Source organism: Suricata suricatta, chromosome 2 (genome assembly GCF_006229205.1).
Source record: "Suricata suricatta isolate VVHF042 chromosome 2, meerkat_22Aug2017_6uvM2_HiC, whole genome shotgun sequence".
In the NCBI taxonomy this organism is placed as follows: Eukaryota; Metazoa; Chordata; class Mammalia; order Carnivora; family Herpestidae; genus Suricata; species Suricata suricatta.
In genome coordinates, this window is record NC_043701.1 from 140,635,304 (window position 1) to 140,649,007 (window position 13,704).

At 45.6% G+C, this 13,704-nt stretch overlaps 1 long non-coding RNA gene across 1 annotated transcript; it reads left to right on the plus strand.

The window, feature by feature from the left end:
- Positions 1 to 2,531: 2,531 nt before the first annotated feature.
- On the plus strand, positions 2,532 to 3,309 carry LOC115285596. The gene is made up of 2 exons (XR_003905598.1): positions 2,532 to 2,688; positions 2,830 to 3,309. It is a non-coding gene; the product is annotated as an uncharacterized LOC115285596 (long non-coding RNA).
- The last annotated feature ends 10,395 nt before the right edge of the window (positions 3,310 to 13,704 follow it).

The following is a 13,704-nucleotide window of genomic DNA, read 5'->3' on the forward strand; positions in this document are numbered from 1 at the left end:
ACTAGTGGTCTGACCTAAGTCTTGTCTCTGTCAACTTTGAGCATGACATTAACGCTCGGCCTCATCTGTAACAAGATGGCATTGTCTCCACTGGTGAATCTCACTACTAACATTAACAGTTGTGTACTTTTCAGGGCTCCTGGATGGCTCAGTCAGTTTAGCCTCCGATTCTTGGTTTCTGCTCACGTCATGATCTCATGGTTTGTGAGTTCGAGCCCCGTGTCAGGCTCTCCCGTGATGGTGCGGAGCCTGCTTGGGATTCTTTCTCTCTCTCTCTCAAACAAATAAATAAACTTAAAAAAATAATAGAAAACAATTTTGGGGCACCTAGGTGGCTCAGTCAGTTAAGCTCCTGACTTCGGCTCAGTTCCTGATCTCACAGTTCATGAGTTTGAGCCCCGTATCGGGCTCTAGGCCTGGAGCCTGCTTCAGATTCTATATCTCCTACTTTCTATCCCTCTCCTGCTTTCTATCCCTCTCCAAGCTGCACTTTGTCTCTGTGTCTCTCTCTCAAAAATAAACATTAAAACATTTTTTAAAAATAATTTCTTACTTTTCTCAATTTGGGAGGAACCAAAGCTAGTGCAAATAGAAATCCTTCAATTTTAAGCCTTACTTTTAATCTCTTTCTTTTAAACCGTGGTGACTGCTATTGCTTGTCTGCGTTAGAATCTGGCATGAGTGGGTGCCTGATTTAACATGAACCTATTTGCTTACTTTCTTGTAAATATATCAAAATATCTTTGCGATCGTGTCTGCCGGCAAGTGCCTGTCTAGTTCTGGGTCCTCATGTACATGATCTCATATCTCCTGCACAACCAGTATGGGACATTAGGAATTTTTATTCCCATCTATATGTAAGGAAATGAAATATGAATGATATGAAATAACTCAGCCAATACACAGCTGCTTAGTGGTATGATATACACGGAACTCAGGAACTCAAATACATCCTGCTCCAGAGACCCTGCTGTTCGCCCCCAGAGCCTCCCTTCCAGGTGGTTCCAAAGACCTCTTCCAGAGGCCCTTGCACTTAGGCCGCTTCCCGAGAGGATCAGTTGCTCAGCTTCTTCGGGCTCTGGCGCTCCAGGATTCCTTCCTCCTGCTCACCTCTACCTTCCCTCGGCCTCCAGGGCAGGGCTGAGCTCCCCTGGATGCCTTCTCTTGCCTGGCAGTGACTCATCTGGTGCTGACAGGCTCCCCAAGCCCGGCTGGCACATTCCTGGTGTTGCTAGGTGTGTTGTTTGACTTTGTTGGTGCTCCCTGAGGCCCTGCCTTCTTCCTTCCTCGTGGAAGGTGGACTGGGCTGCCTGAGTTCAGGACTTGCCTCGTGTTTCTTTCTTCTTTTTCTTTTTCCTTTTTGTTCAAATCAGCTTCACGCCCAGCACAGAGTCCCAAGTGGGGCTTGAACTCACGACCCCGAGATCAAGACCTGAGCTGAGATCAAGAGTCAGACACTTAACTGAGCCACTCGGGTGCCCCCACCCCTGTGTTTCTTGAGGGCAGAGTTTTTGCCGTGCCACCGAGCCAGCTGCCACCTGGGGGGGATTTCCTTTGTAATAATAATCTTTAAAGCTCACTTACTTTAAAGAAGTAATGTGTCTTCAACATAGAACATTCGAAACCCCAGCAGAAGGTGAGGAGAGCCATTCTGTCAGCACAGCCACCACACACAACCTGTTCGAACAGCACAGAGCTGGGCTGAGAAGCCTTTTGTTTTGATTATTTTGGAAAATGGTGGCTTACTAAACTGGATATTCTTTTTCTCATTGAATATGTATCGTGTATCGTGAACATTTTCTATGTTGCCGTATCTGTAACATCTGCCTACTGCTTTATTAAACATGTAAATGTTTCCTGATGTTTCCCTGTAGTCACCACAGTGTGGTGGGATTTTTTTGTTTTTTTTTTAAAGTCTGTATAAATAATGGTACAGCGAACATGTTTGTTTGTTTGCTTGTTTATTTTTGGCTGAGTTCCCTGATGTCCTGCGTCAGAGAACTTGTTAACAAGGATTTTGGATACTGATCTCAAACACAATATTTTATGCTTTTTACCACTTTGGGGTACTTTGGCGTATCTCTGTCTTAGAGCATTTTGCTTCACGCTATCAGAAGCAGCCTCTGGTTTCTTGGGAAGACTGAGGGGAGGTACTGTCTGCCCTTTTCAGATGCTCATTCAACACCTGCCAAAGTCTGGCCTCCGAGCTCCACTTCACCCCTCGAGGCTTTTCTCTGGGAGCTCATCCTGTGGAAAGTCTCTTTGCCCCGCATGTTCTTTGACTTCACCCCTGTCTACAGACATGCTTTATCATCTGTGGCGCCTTCTCTGGGCACCCCATTCTACTGGACCCCTCCTGACTTCCTCCCTCTCTCCTGACGGGACTGCTTTACAGTCCAGCCATCGTGAGGTGGCCTCCCCTGTCTGTCTTCGCCCCCACGACAGAACCCTTCAAGAGCAGCGCCAGGCCCGATTAGGATCTCTTGTCCCCACTGCCCAAGCTGGGGCTCAGTGTCTGTCACGAATGAATGACTCACAGTGAGGGCTGATGTTTCCTCTTGTTTCTTCTCAGGGCCTTCTTCTTGAGCACCGAGAAAAAGAATTTGGAGACAAAGTAAACCTAGTTTCTGTTCTGGAAGCTGCTAGGAAGATCCAACCACAGACTTCGGCCTCAGAGACCAAGTGATTGTATGGAACTACCCCGCTCAGGGATAACTGGGGGCAGGATGTGTTCTGTCTACTGCTCACGTCCCTAGAGAGCTAGAAAGCCACTCATGCCGTGTTCTCCATAGAGATCATTAATGTATTTTAATATACTCCTCCATTTAGGCCCAATAAGGCAAAAACAGCCCCCACACGATTGATGGAAACTGAGGGTTAATTCAGCTGAAACCTGGAAAATAAGAAGCTTCCTGTTGACCGTTGCTCCTCCTCACAGATGTACACGGTGCGTGAGTGCTGTTAGTTACAGTGGTTTTTATTTCCGTGTTTTTGAGAATCTAAGAAAAGTTGATGATTGACTTAAAGATTCAGAATATAAAGGTTTCAGGCTTGTGTGTTCCCCATTAATGACCTGTTACACACCGTTTAAGTAATACTCTTGTAAAGGAATTGAAGTGCCTGGGGTGGCGTGATAAAAGTAAATTATAAAGTGAAATCTATGTTTTTCATTGTCTCCCGTTCTAACCTTGGAGGTTTGTTTTCCTAGAAGAAATGATCATCTCCAGCTCTAATAAAATGATGTATCAGAAATTGCCTGTAATATAAGTCTTTCTGATAAAACTAACAATAAAAATATCATGGTCGTGATGGCTGAATTTAGATCACTGGTGCCAAAGACATGGAACATGTATTCTCCGTGGGGGAGCAGGGGGTAAGAGTAGTGGGAGGGGGAGCTCCTCATAGTTCTGAGCTCTACAAGGTTTGCAGACCACCAGAAAAATTCACTCTGTCATCTGCTGGGTGACTGCTGTCCTTCCTAGGGGAATGACTGTGGTATTTAAAATTGGTAGCTGCTTTCCTACTGATACTCTTTCAGTCCACTTTGGTGAACAGAGAGGAGAAGGGACAGAGAAGATGAACTATATTTTAATTCACTAATTTATTGTGTAAGTATGAGGTCAGCAGAAGTCCAGACGGGGGACTCTGCCCTGGGTGTTCGCTCAGGGCACCAAGTCCGCCCTGGAGTAGGAAGGTGGGGATGGGAATCCGGAGGAGGGACCAGGGAGCAGACCAGCCAGGAGGAGGGGAGTCAGTGTGTGCCCAGGAAAGCGAGGATGGAGACTGGGTCGAGTCGGAGATAACTGCCGGAAGATGGAGGGCATCAGCAGAGAGCGCAGTGTGTAGCAGGTTGGGGACTGACACCGTGCCTGGGTCTGACTTCCCGGTGTGCACACGGCCTGCGAAGGGCTGGGCTCCCGCAGACTTCGAGCTAACACTTCAGTACTGACCACGGTCAGCAAAGTGACTCAGCCCCCAGAAGCCATGCTCCCGGGGTCTCCTGCCACAGACTCTCACTCAGACGAGAATTCCCGGGTGTCTAGAAAACACTGGATTCCAAAACAGTCCTCTTGCTACTCAAGAAGAGTGGAACCCGCAAGGACGTGGCAGGGGTGGGCACATGAGGATGAACCTCCTCCTTCACCCACTGTTTCACTGCTGGGTCCTCTTGTGCAGGGGGCATCAGGCCTCCTGTCCACCCTTCAGGACTGTTCCTTAGAAGTCACTTAGGGGCGCCTGGGTGGCTCAGTTGGTGAAGCGTCTGACTTTGGCTCAGGTCATGATCTTGCGGTTCGTGGGTTCAAGCCCTGCGTCAGGTTCTGTGCTGACAGCTCAGAGCCTGGAGCTTGTCTTCATATTCTGTGTCTTCCTCTCTGACCCTCCCCTGCTCACGCTGTTTCTTTCTCAAAAATAAATTAAAAAAACATTTTTAAAAAAGTCATTGAGGGGGTGATAGGTGTAAAATGATGCTTCTCCAACTTGAATGTACATGGAGATCACCTAAGACTCCGGTTAAAATGAAGACTGTTAGAGAGGGGCCGGATGCTAGTTAAAGGCAGGAAGGACGGGCTTATTCAGTGACCACTCTGGTAGGGGAGAGGCTCCCATGTAGGATTGAGCTCTACTGGGCTCTGGGCAGAGGTGGAGCAGAGGCTGTAATTTTACTTTGTTTTATTATTTTTAAAACAGATTTGTGAATGTTATATTTTTGAGAGAGGCAAATGCAAGCAGGGGAGGGGCCGAGAGAGAGAGAGACACAGAATCCGAAGCAGGCTCCAGGCTCAGAGCCCGATGTGGGGCTTGAACTCACAAACTGCGAGATCATGACCTGAGCCTAAGTTGGATGCTTAACCAACTGAGCCACCCAGGTGCCCTGAGACTGGAATTTTAAAGGGGGATGTAGTTGGGGTGGGGGTGGGGGCGTGGAGACATATGGTGGCTTGAGCAGAGTCAGAGAAGTGGAAAGCTACTGAAAGTGGGTGGTGAGGCTTGGTCAATGTGATTAGGCTCTCTGTGCCTGCTAACTGCTAGCTTATCGTCAAGTTAGACTTCTGCCCTCCCACAGAGACCTGGAGACAGAGCCTTATCTGCGCTGATGGTTATGTTTCCAAGAAAGGACACTCGGGTCCTTGAAACAGACACTCCTGGGTTTCAGGAGGTGGACAGACATCTCAAAGCGACAAAGAAAGGATTGACAATCATAAATTAAGTGAGTTTTCAGAAAAGGGAGGTCAGAGGGCTAGGGTCAGGTGTTTGGCTGAATCAAATGGTAAATTCTTTTGGCAGCCTTCAGCATTTCCAGGCAGGGACTCAAGGGAGGGCTGTGTTGTCCCAGGGAACCAGTCTTCAGCTGCTAGAAACTACACTAGTGTTTGTTCAAGCCTCCTAGTGGGGGGGGAGGGGCGGTGGGAGTGGACAAAATCATTTGTGCTCAAAGTTTTACAGTTCTCAAGACTGGGCGAGGCTGGAGTTTATGCATTTTTCTTTTTCTTTTTAAGTTTGAGAGAGTGAGAGTGAGAGACAGCGCGCACGAGAACACAAGTGGGGGAGGGTCAGAGAGAAGGAGAAACCGAATCCAGAGCAGGCTCAGCAACATCAGTGCAGAGCCCGAGGTGGGCGTGAACTCACTGACTGTGAGATCATGACTGGAGCAGAGATCAGGAGTTGGACACCTAACTGACTGTGCCACCCAGGTTCCCCGGAGTTTCTCCATTTCTAACAAGCTCCCAGTGGTTTGGTGTTCTCTTAGCCCATGGCTCACACTCTGAGAAGCAAGAATCTAAAAAACCACACAAATTGAAGATATGAATATATCTGAGGGCTTTGGGCTTTGAAGCTTCACCAGCTTTGACAAGCATTAATTAGCAGGTTCCCTTTGCGTTATTTGGAAAGGAATTGACAATCCATAATAATGCACAGTGCCAAGAGAATCCAAGAAAGCGTCTAGAAAGCTAATGTGGATACACAGTAAAGTCACTTGGGGACGTTTAAAAAGATCTGATCTGATGCCTGTTCACACCCCCAGGTCCATTACATCAGAATCTCTGGGCTCAGACCCTGGCAACAATATTTCTTAAAGGTACGGGATGATTCTGTGGTAGGGTCCCTTCCCTAAAGAAAGAAAAAAAATCTCAAGGCAACCTGGCTATACGTGAAAGTGACAACATCCCTCACGACCTTGTAACAGGAGACCACTTAATCAGACTGCCTGTTTGTGTGTTACCATATATGGGAGACAAAGAAGTAGAAAATGCATAAAAAACGATGCCACATGGCGTTCACGGCTCCCTTCTTTGGGTAGAGCCCAACTGAGCAGCGCCTGCATGAATCAAGTTGCTTCCTGGAAAGAAAAGGCTCCGTGTCAGGACTCTTTGCATGAGAATCCTGCTGCAATTCCAAACCGCAGTCAAGGTTGAGAACCATCCCCCAAGAGCTCGGTGTGGGGTGAGGAAGACCAGCACTCACACCTTTAGGAGAACTTCCCAGAACCATGGCTGGTGAGTTTGGAAAAGAGACTTCAGGTGGCAAGGGTCAGGGACTGTTTGGACATGGATGTGGGGGGTTCTGGCTCCCCCCAGCACAAGGTGGAAATTTGGATAAAGAGGTGATTTCAGGGAGGATCAGGTCCCTGAACCGAGATGTAACCAGAGGAAAGGTGAATAGTAGGTGTGGGGAAACAGGCAGGAGGAGTCTGATCTGTTTTGCTCACCTGATTCAATGTCTTCTTGCCCAATACACTTACTTCTCAAAAGCACTGTGCTTTTCACATGGATGACTATGTCAGTGGGAGTTGGGGGGCACATGGAAAGCAGTGCCTGTTTTCCCAGAGCCAGGCATATCTGGGGTGATGGAGAGCCTGGGGGCTGGTAGGGAAGGTAAGCTGCAGGGAAAAGGCTGTAGGGGGTTGTGTGTGTAGGGGGTAGATTGAATCTGAAGGTCCAGACTGAACACTACTCCTCAGCCCTGGCTACCTTCCCTCCATTTTCAGTTGCTTATGTCCCATGAGGCAAGTGGGCAGGTATATATTTGTGAGTTTATGTTTGGGAGGGGAAGAGAAGGATAAGTTGTCTCGTTCTCTTTTTTTTTAATGTATATTTATTTTTGAGAGAGAGAGAGAGAGAGAGACAGAAGGAGAGAGAAAGAAAGCAGGGGAGGAGCAAAGAGAGAGAGGGAGACACAGAATCCAAAGCAGGCTCCAGGCTCTGAGCTGTCAGCACAGACCCAACACGGGGCTCAAACTCACAAACTGTGAGATCATGACCTGAGCTGAAGTTGAACATTTAAGACTGAGCCACCCAGGCACCCCTGTCTTGTTTTGGTTTGACCCCTCAAATCCTTTTCTAGGTTTAAATGAGAAGGGTCTCTTGAGAGGTTAGTTTGTATTTAAAGCACTTACCATAAAGGATGGTCGTGGGAGGGATCCCTGGATTTGCATGGGTGGTGGTGGATGGAATCCTTTCAAGGATGGTCCAGGCCAACCCAACAAACTAGTTGAAAGTAGGAGTCAGTTCTTCTCATGATTCAGTAAGAGTACAAGGAGTGATGGGGTATGTGTGGTACTGGAGACAGCTGGCCAGAGGGCCTCTTTCACAAAGTGACATTTGGGTAGACACCTGGGAGAAATAAGAAAGTAGGTCTTGTTGACCTTTAACATAAGTTTTTATCAGCAAAAATGGATTTATTCGGGAATAGCAGAGACTTGCAACTCCATGACACAGAAACTGTGGCAAAGCCATAGGCAAGCCCAACAAACAAAGGAAAGGAATGTTATTGTGCGGAGAAGAAGGAAGAGGAAGGAGGATTATGTTGAAGGAAAGTCCACTGGAGAAAAGCAAGGGTTTAGAGCAACCATATTTCTCATTGGCTGAGTTGCAAGGGTAGTCAATTTCCTGTAGGAGATGCAATATACATCTTTTCCTGTTGGGGACTGACATGGATGATTTGTTCCTCTTGTGGATTCTGGTGGGAGTCTGTAATTGACCATTTTTCCTGTAATTGATGCTGAGTGGTACGGCCCCCCCTTCCAGCCAGCTGACTACTTTAGTGAAGTTTCCTTTTATTAATTTTCCACAGTCTTATGAATATTGGAGGAAGAACACTCCAGGCAGAGGAAATAGCAACTACATACAAGGGCCCAGCAGTGGGGAAGGGACTGTTATGTTTAAGGGACAATAAGAAAGCAAGTGTGGCTGGAACAACTTAAGTGGGGAGGGGTAGGAGACGAAATCAGAAGGTGGAAAGATGATAGAAACGCATCCTGTGCCCTGGCAGGTCACGATGAGAACTTCTGAATTCTACCAAGAGAAACTGGAATCCGCCGGCGGGTTTTGAAAAGTGAAGTAACATGATCTGATTTATATTGTCCTGACTGCCTTGGGACAATAGATTGTAGAGGACTCACAGTTCCACCAGGGAGATTAGGACGCTATTGCAAGAATCCAGGCAGGATAATGGTGGGTGGAACCAGCTGGTAGCAGTAGAGGGGTGATTAGAGGGGTGAGGAGTTGCCACACATCAGATACAGCTGAAGGCAGAGCTAAGAGGATTTCGTGAACAACCGGACATGGGATGAAAGAGAAAGTCAAAGATGACTCCAAGATTTGGGGCCCAAACAACTAACTGCACGTGAATTTTGCCGTAGAGGGGACAGAAAATGATGGGGTAGAGGAAAGACTGTAATGTGCTACAACATTTACAGTGAACGAACCAGAGGTATAAGTATCCACTCGGGATGCATCAAAACGACGCTAGGGTGAAAAACAAGCTTCCAAATGGTACACTCAATAGGATGTAATTTTCATAAATTTTTAAGGCATGTACACCAGTATTGTTTGGAGCTCCGTACATACGTAGTAAAGTGTGAAAACACACATCGAATGATAAACAGTATGCAGCCAGAGCTGAGCACCATCTGCTTGCTTTACCCTTTAAAAAGTCCTATTGCAAGAACTGAACAGAGGACCATTGGGGAGGAGAAGGGGGAAAAACAGTTGGGGAGAGGGAGGGAGGCAAACCATGAGAGACTCTTGAATACTGAGAACAAACAGGGCTGAGGGGGTAGGGGAGAGGGAAACGGGGGTGATGGGCGTGGAGGAGGGCATTTGTGGGGATGAGCACTGGGTGTTATATGGAAACCAATTTGACAATAAACTATTTTTAAAAATATAAAAAAATAAAAAATCCTATTGCTCAGGACCAGTCCTAGGCCAATTAAACCAGAATCTCTGGAGATGGACCCAGGGCCTCATTATTTATATTTTTTAAGCTCCCTGGGGATTCTGCTATGGAGGTACGGTGGAAAACCACTGTCTTAAACCGAACAACTGTGAAATCTGAGAAGCCCAAGGAATTTCTTTTTTTATGCCTATGTCTTGGACAGAGTATCCATTTTATTTATTTTATTTTATCTATTTATTTTAAAGTTTAGGGGCACCTGGGTGGCTCAGTCGGTTGAGCATCTGACTTCAGCTCAGGTCATGATCTCACAGTTTGTGAGTTTGGACTCTGTGTCGGGCTCTGTGCTGACAGCTGGGAGCCTGGAGCCTGCTTTTGGATTCTGTGTCTCCCTCTCTTGCCTCTTCCCCACTCACACTCTGCCTCTCTCTCCCTCTCTCAAAAATAAACATTAACAATTTTTAAAAAAGGACCAAAGATTTGACGAGTAATATTTCTCATTACGGAATAACTCGCTCAGGGCTGGTCTGGCCGTAATTAGAATGGGAGTGTGTTGGACCTAAGTCCCTGGAAATGTGTCTCTAGAGGTTTGCCCCCAGGACAGGATGCTTCTCCCTACATTCTTCATCCTGCAGGATGTGCTGCTTCTTTTTTTTGTTTTGTTTTGTTTTTAATGTTTATTTACTTTTGAGAGAGAGAGACAGCGTGAGCAGGGGAGGGTCAGAGAGAGAGGGAGACACAGTATCTGAAGCAGGCTCCAGGCTCTGAGCTAGCTGTCAGCACAGAGCCCGATGCGGGGCTCGAACCCATGAACCATGAGATCATGACCTGAGCTGAAGCTGGATGCTCAATGACTGAGCCACCCAGGAGCCCCTAACGGGCAGCTTTTTGATAGAAACGAGCTCTAACGAAGTCTCCAGAGCTGGACCACCACTTTGCCACAAAACCTTGGGCTGGTCTCTTCCTTCTGTAGGCCTGTTTCTCCATCTGTACACTGTAGGGACTATCCTAGACTTGGTAGACACAGGCCCCACAGTTCCATCATCAGGACCAAACCTAGAGCCCACATCTCTGTATTGTTATTCCATCCTCCATTAGATCAATGAATTGGATATTCCAGGAAAGCAGAGAAATGTTGGTCTTGTTCACTCCAGTTTCCTCAGCAGCTAGGATAGTGCCTGGCATTCGAAAATAGATCTTGGGGCATCTGGGTGGCTCAGTCGGTTGAGCATTTGACTTTGGCTCTGGTCATGAACTTGCAGTTCGTGAGTTCGAGCCCCATGCCAGGCTCTGTGCTGACATCTCAGAGCCTGGAGCCTGCTTAGGATTCTGTGTCTCCCTCTCTCTCTGTTCCTCCCCCATTCATACTCTGTCTCTCTCTCTCAAAAATAAAAATAAATTTAAAAAATAATAGACCATGGATGCCGTGACAACTGTATGCAAAGTTAAAAGACCAACAAACTATGAGGAAAAAACCATTTAACCAGAGCCTAACCTGATGCAGTTTTATCAGAGCCGAACTGACCCAGGAGAAGAAAAATACAGCAGGCCCCCTTATCTGTGGTTTTGCTTTCTACAGTTTCAATTACCAACGGTCAACCACGAGCCATGAGCATACGATCCTCCTGAAATGTCACCAGATGGTCAACAGAAAACCTCACACTACGTCACATACCTGCATCACTGACCTCACTTCATCCCGTCATAGGCATTGTCTCATCCCATGTCGTCACGAGCAGAAGGGAGAGTACGGTGCAGTAAGATATTTTGAAAGAAAGAGATCACATGCATGTAACTTTTATTATAGAATGGTGCTATAAGCATCCTATTTTACTGTCAGTCATTGTTTTTTTTTAATTTAAATTTTTTTTTTTTTTGAGAGACAGAGAGAGACAGTGTGAACAGGGAGGGTCAGAGAGAGAGGGAGACACAGAATCGGAAGCAGGCTCCAGGCTCTGAGCTAGCTGTCAGCACAGAGCCTGATGCAGGGCTTGAACCCACTAACCGTGAGATCATGACCTGAGCCAAAGCCGGACACTTAACCGACTGAGCCACCCAGGCGCCCCACTGTCAGTCATTGTTAATCTCTTACTGTGCCTAATTTATCAATTAGGCTTTATCATAAGTATGTCTGTGTTGGAAAGAACACAGTATATATTGAGTTCAGTATTCTCCATGGTTTCAAGTGTCCACCAGGAGTCTTGGAGCATTATCTCCTGCGAATAAGGAGGGACTACCACACCTAACTCCAGCAGGCTCTAGGTTTCCATGTGGGAGAATGGAAATGCTTCCCTGGGCCCCACTGTAGCTGTCCTGTGCCGTCTACGGAGGTTGGGGAGGGTTGGGATGTGCTAAGAAGCACTTGTGAAGTCCACAGTCCAGAGGCACAGGCTTCAGTAAAGGAATCACACTTAACCATAGGACTATAGATCCCTGTCTCCTGTCAACGCAGACATATTACTGAGTTTTACCACCATGTTACTAAAGGACTATTACAGCCATTCCTTTTACCCAGTACATCATGTCCAGCCATCAAGAAAAAATGATAAGCTGTTCTAAATGGCAGAAGTCCAAATCTGAAGAGACAAAATGAGCGTCAGGATCAGACTCCGATATGGTAGGGATGTTGGAATGATCAGAGTGGGAATTTAAAATGACGATGAGGGGCGCCTGGGTGGCTCAGTCGGTTAACTGTCTGGCTTCAACTCAGGTCATGATCTCGCGGTTTGTGGGTTCGAGCCCTGCGTTGGACTCTGTGCTGACAGCTAGTTCAAGGCCTGGAGCCTGTCTTCGGATTCTGTGTCTCCTTCTTTCTCTGACCCTCCCCTGCTCATGCTTATTCTCTTTCTCTCTCTCTCTCAAAAATAAATAAAACATTAAAAAATGATGATGATTAATATGGTAAGGACCCTAATGTATAAAGTAGACAGCATGCAAGAACAGACAGACAATGGAAGCAGAGAAATAGAAATTCTAGGAAGGTATAAAAAAGAAAAACTGGAGATAAAAAACATTGTAATAGAAATGAAGAATGTCTTTGAAGAGCTCACTAAGAGACTGGACACAGGTGGGGAAAGAATCTCTGAGCTAGGGGATTTCTCAAGAGAAATTTTCCGAACCAAAAAGCAAAGGAGAGAGACTGAAAATAATGGAACAGAATATTCAAGAACCTTGTGACAACAAAAAATGAGGCATAACATAGGCATAATGCAAATACAAGGAGAAGAGAGAAACAAGGTAAATATCTGAAACTGTAATGGTGAGAATTTCCCCCAAACTAACGTCAGGCACCAAACCACAGAACTGGGAGACCCAGGGAACACCAAGCAGGATAGATGAAAAACAAAAACAAACAAAAATCACACAATGACAACAACAGCAAAAACCCTACATGTAGATATCACATTAAAATTGCAGAAAAGGAAAAGTAAAGAATAAAATCTTGATACATCACAGAAAAATACCTAACCTATCAAAGACCAAAGATAAGAATTACACCTGATTTCTCCTCAGAAACCAGGCAAAGAAGAAGAGAGTGGAGTGTAATTATTTCAAGGGTTGGGGGGAGAAAACTACCACCACCATAAAATATGATCTCCTGTGAAACTATCCTTCACAAATGAAAGGAGAAATTAACATAAGACAAACATAAATTGAGGGACTTTTTGCATGTATATCTGCTCTGGGAAGAAGGAAAATGACATAGATCAGAAACTCAGATCTATATAAAGAAAGGTAGAACATCAAAGGAATAAGTGAAGTTAAAATAAAAACATTTTTCTCATTCTTAATTGACCTAATAGATAGGTTTGTTCAAAATAATAGGAACATGGTGTTCAATTATATATACTTATGTACGAGTAAAATGAATGACCCCAATGATGTAGTGGGTGGGAGGGAGGAATTGGGATTATTTTGTTATTATAAGGTACTCACACTGCTCATGGAGTAGTATAGAGTTATTTGAAACTGGACTTGTATTGGTTGCAAATGTATACTTCAAACTCTAAGACAATCACTAAGAAAAGTACAAAAAAAAAAAGGAAGAACAACTCATCTACTAACAAGGAGAAAATGGAATCAACATGCTCAGTTAAAAGTACAAAAGACAAAAACAAGTGGAAGACAAAAACAGGAACAAGAACAAAAAAGGCAACAAACATGATAGATATTAATCTGACCATATCAATAGCCACTTGAAATACAATGGTCAAAATACATCAAGAAAAGATATTGTCATAGGGCCGCCTGGATGGCTCAGTCACTTGGGCATCCAACTTTGGCTCAGGTCATGATCTTACAGTTCATGGGTTCAAGCCCTGTGTCGGGCTCTGTGTTGGCAGCTCACACTCTGTAGCTTGCTTTGAATTCTGTGTCTCCCTCTCTCTCTGCCCCTCCCCAGCTTGCTCTCTGTCTCTCTGCCTCTCTCAAAAATAAATAAACATTAAAAAATTAAAATGAAAAGAAAAGACATTGTCACAGTGGATCAAAAGACAAGACCAAACCATATGTTATCTACAAGAGACCCAC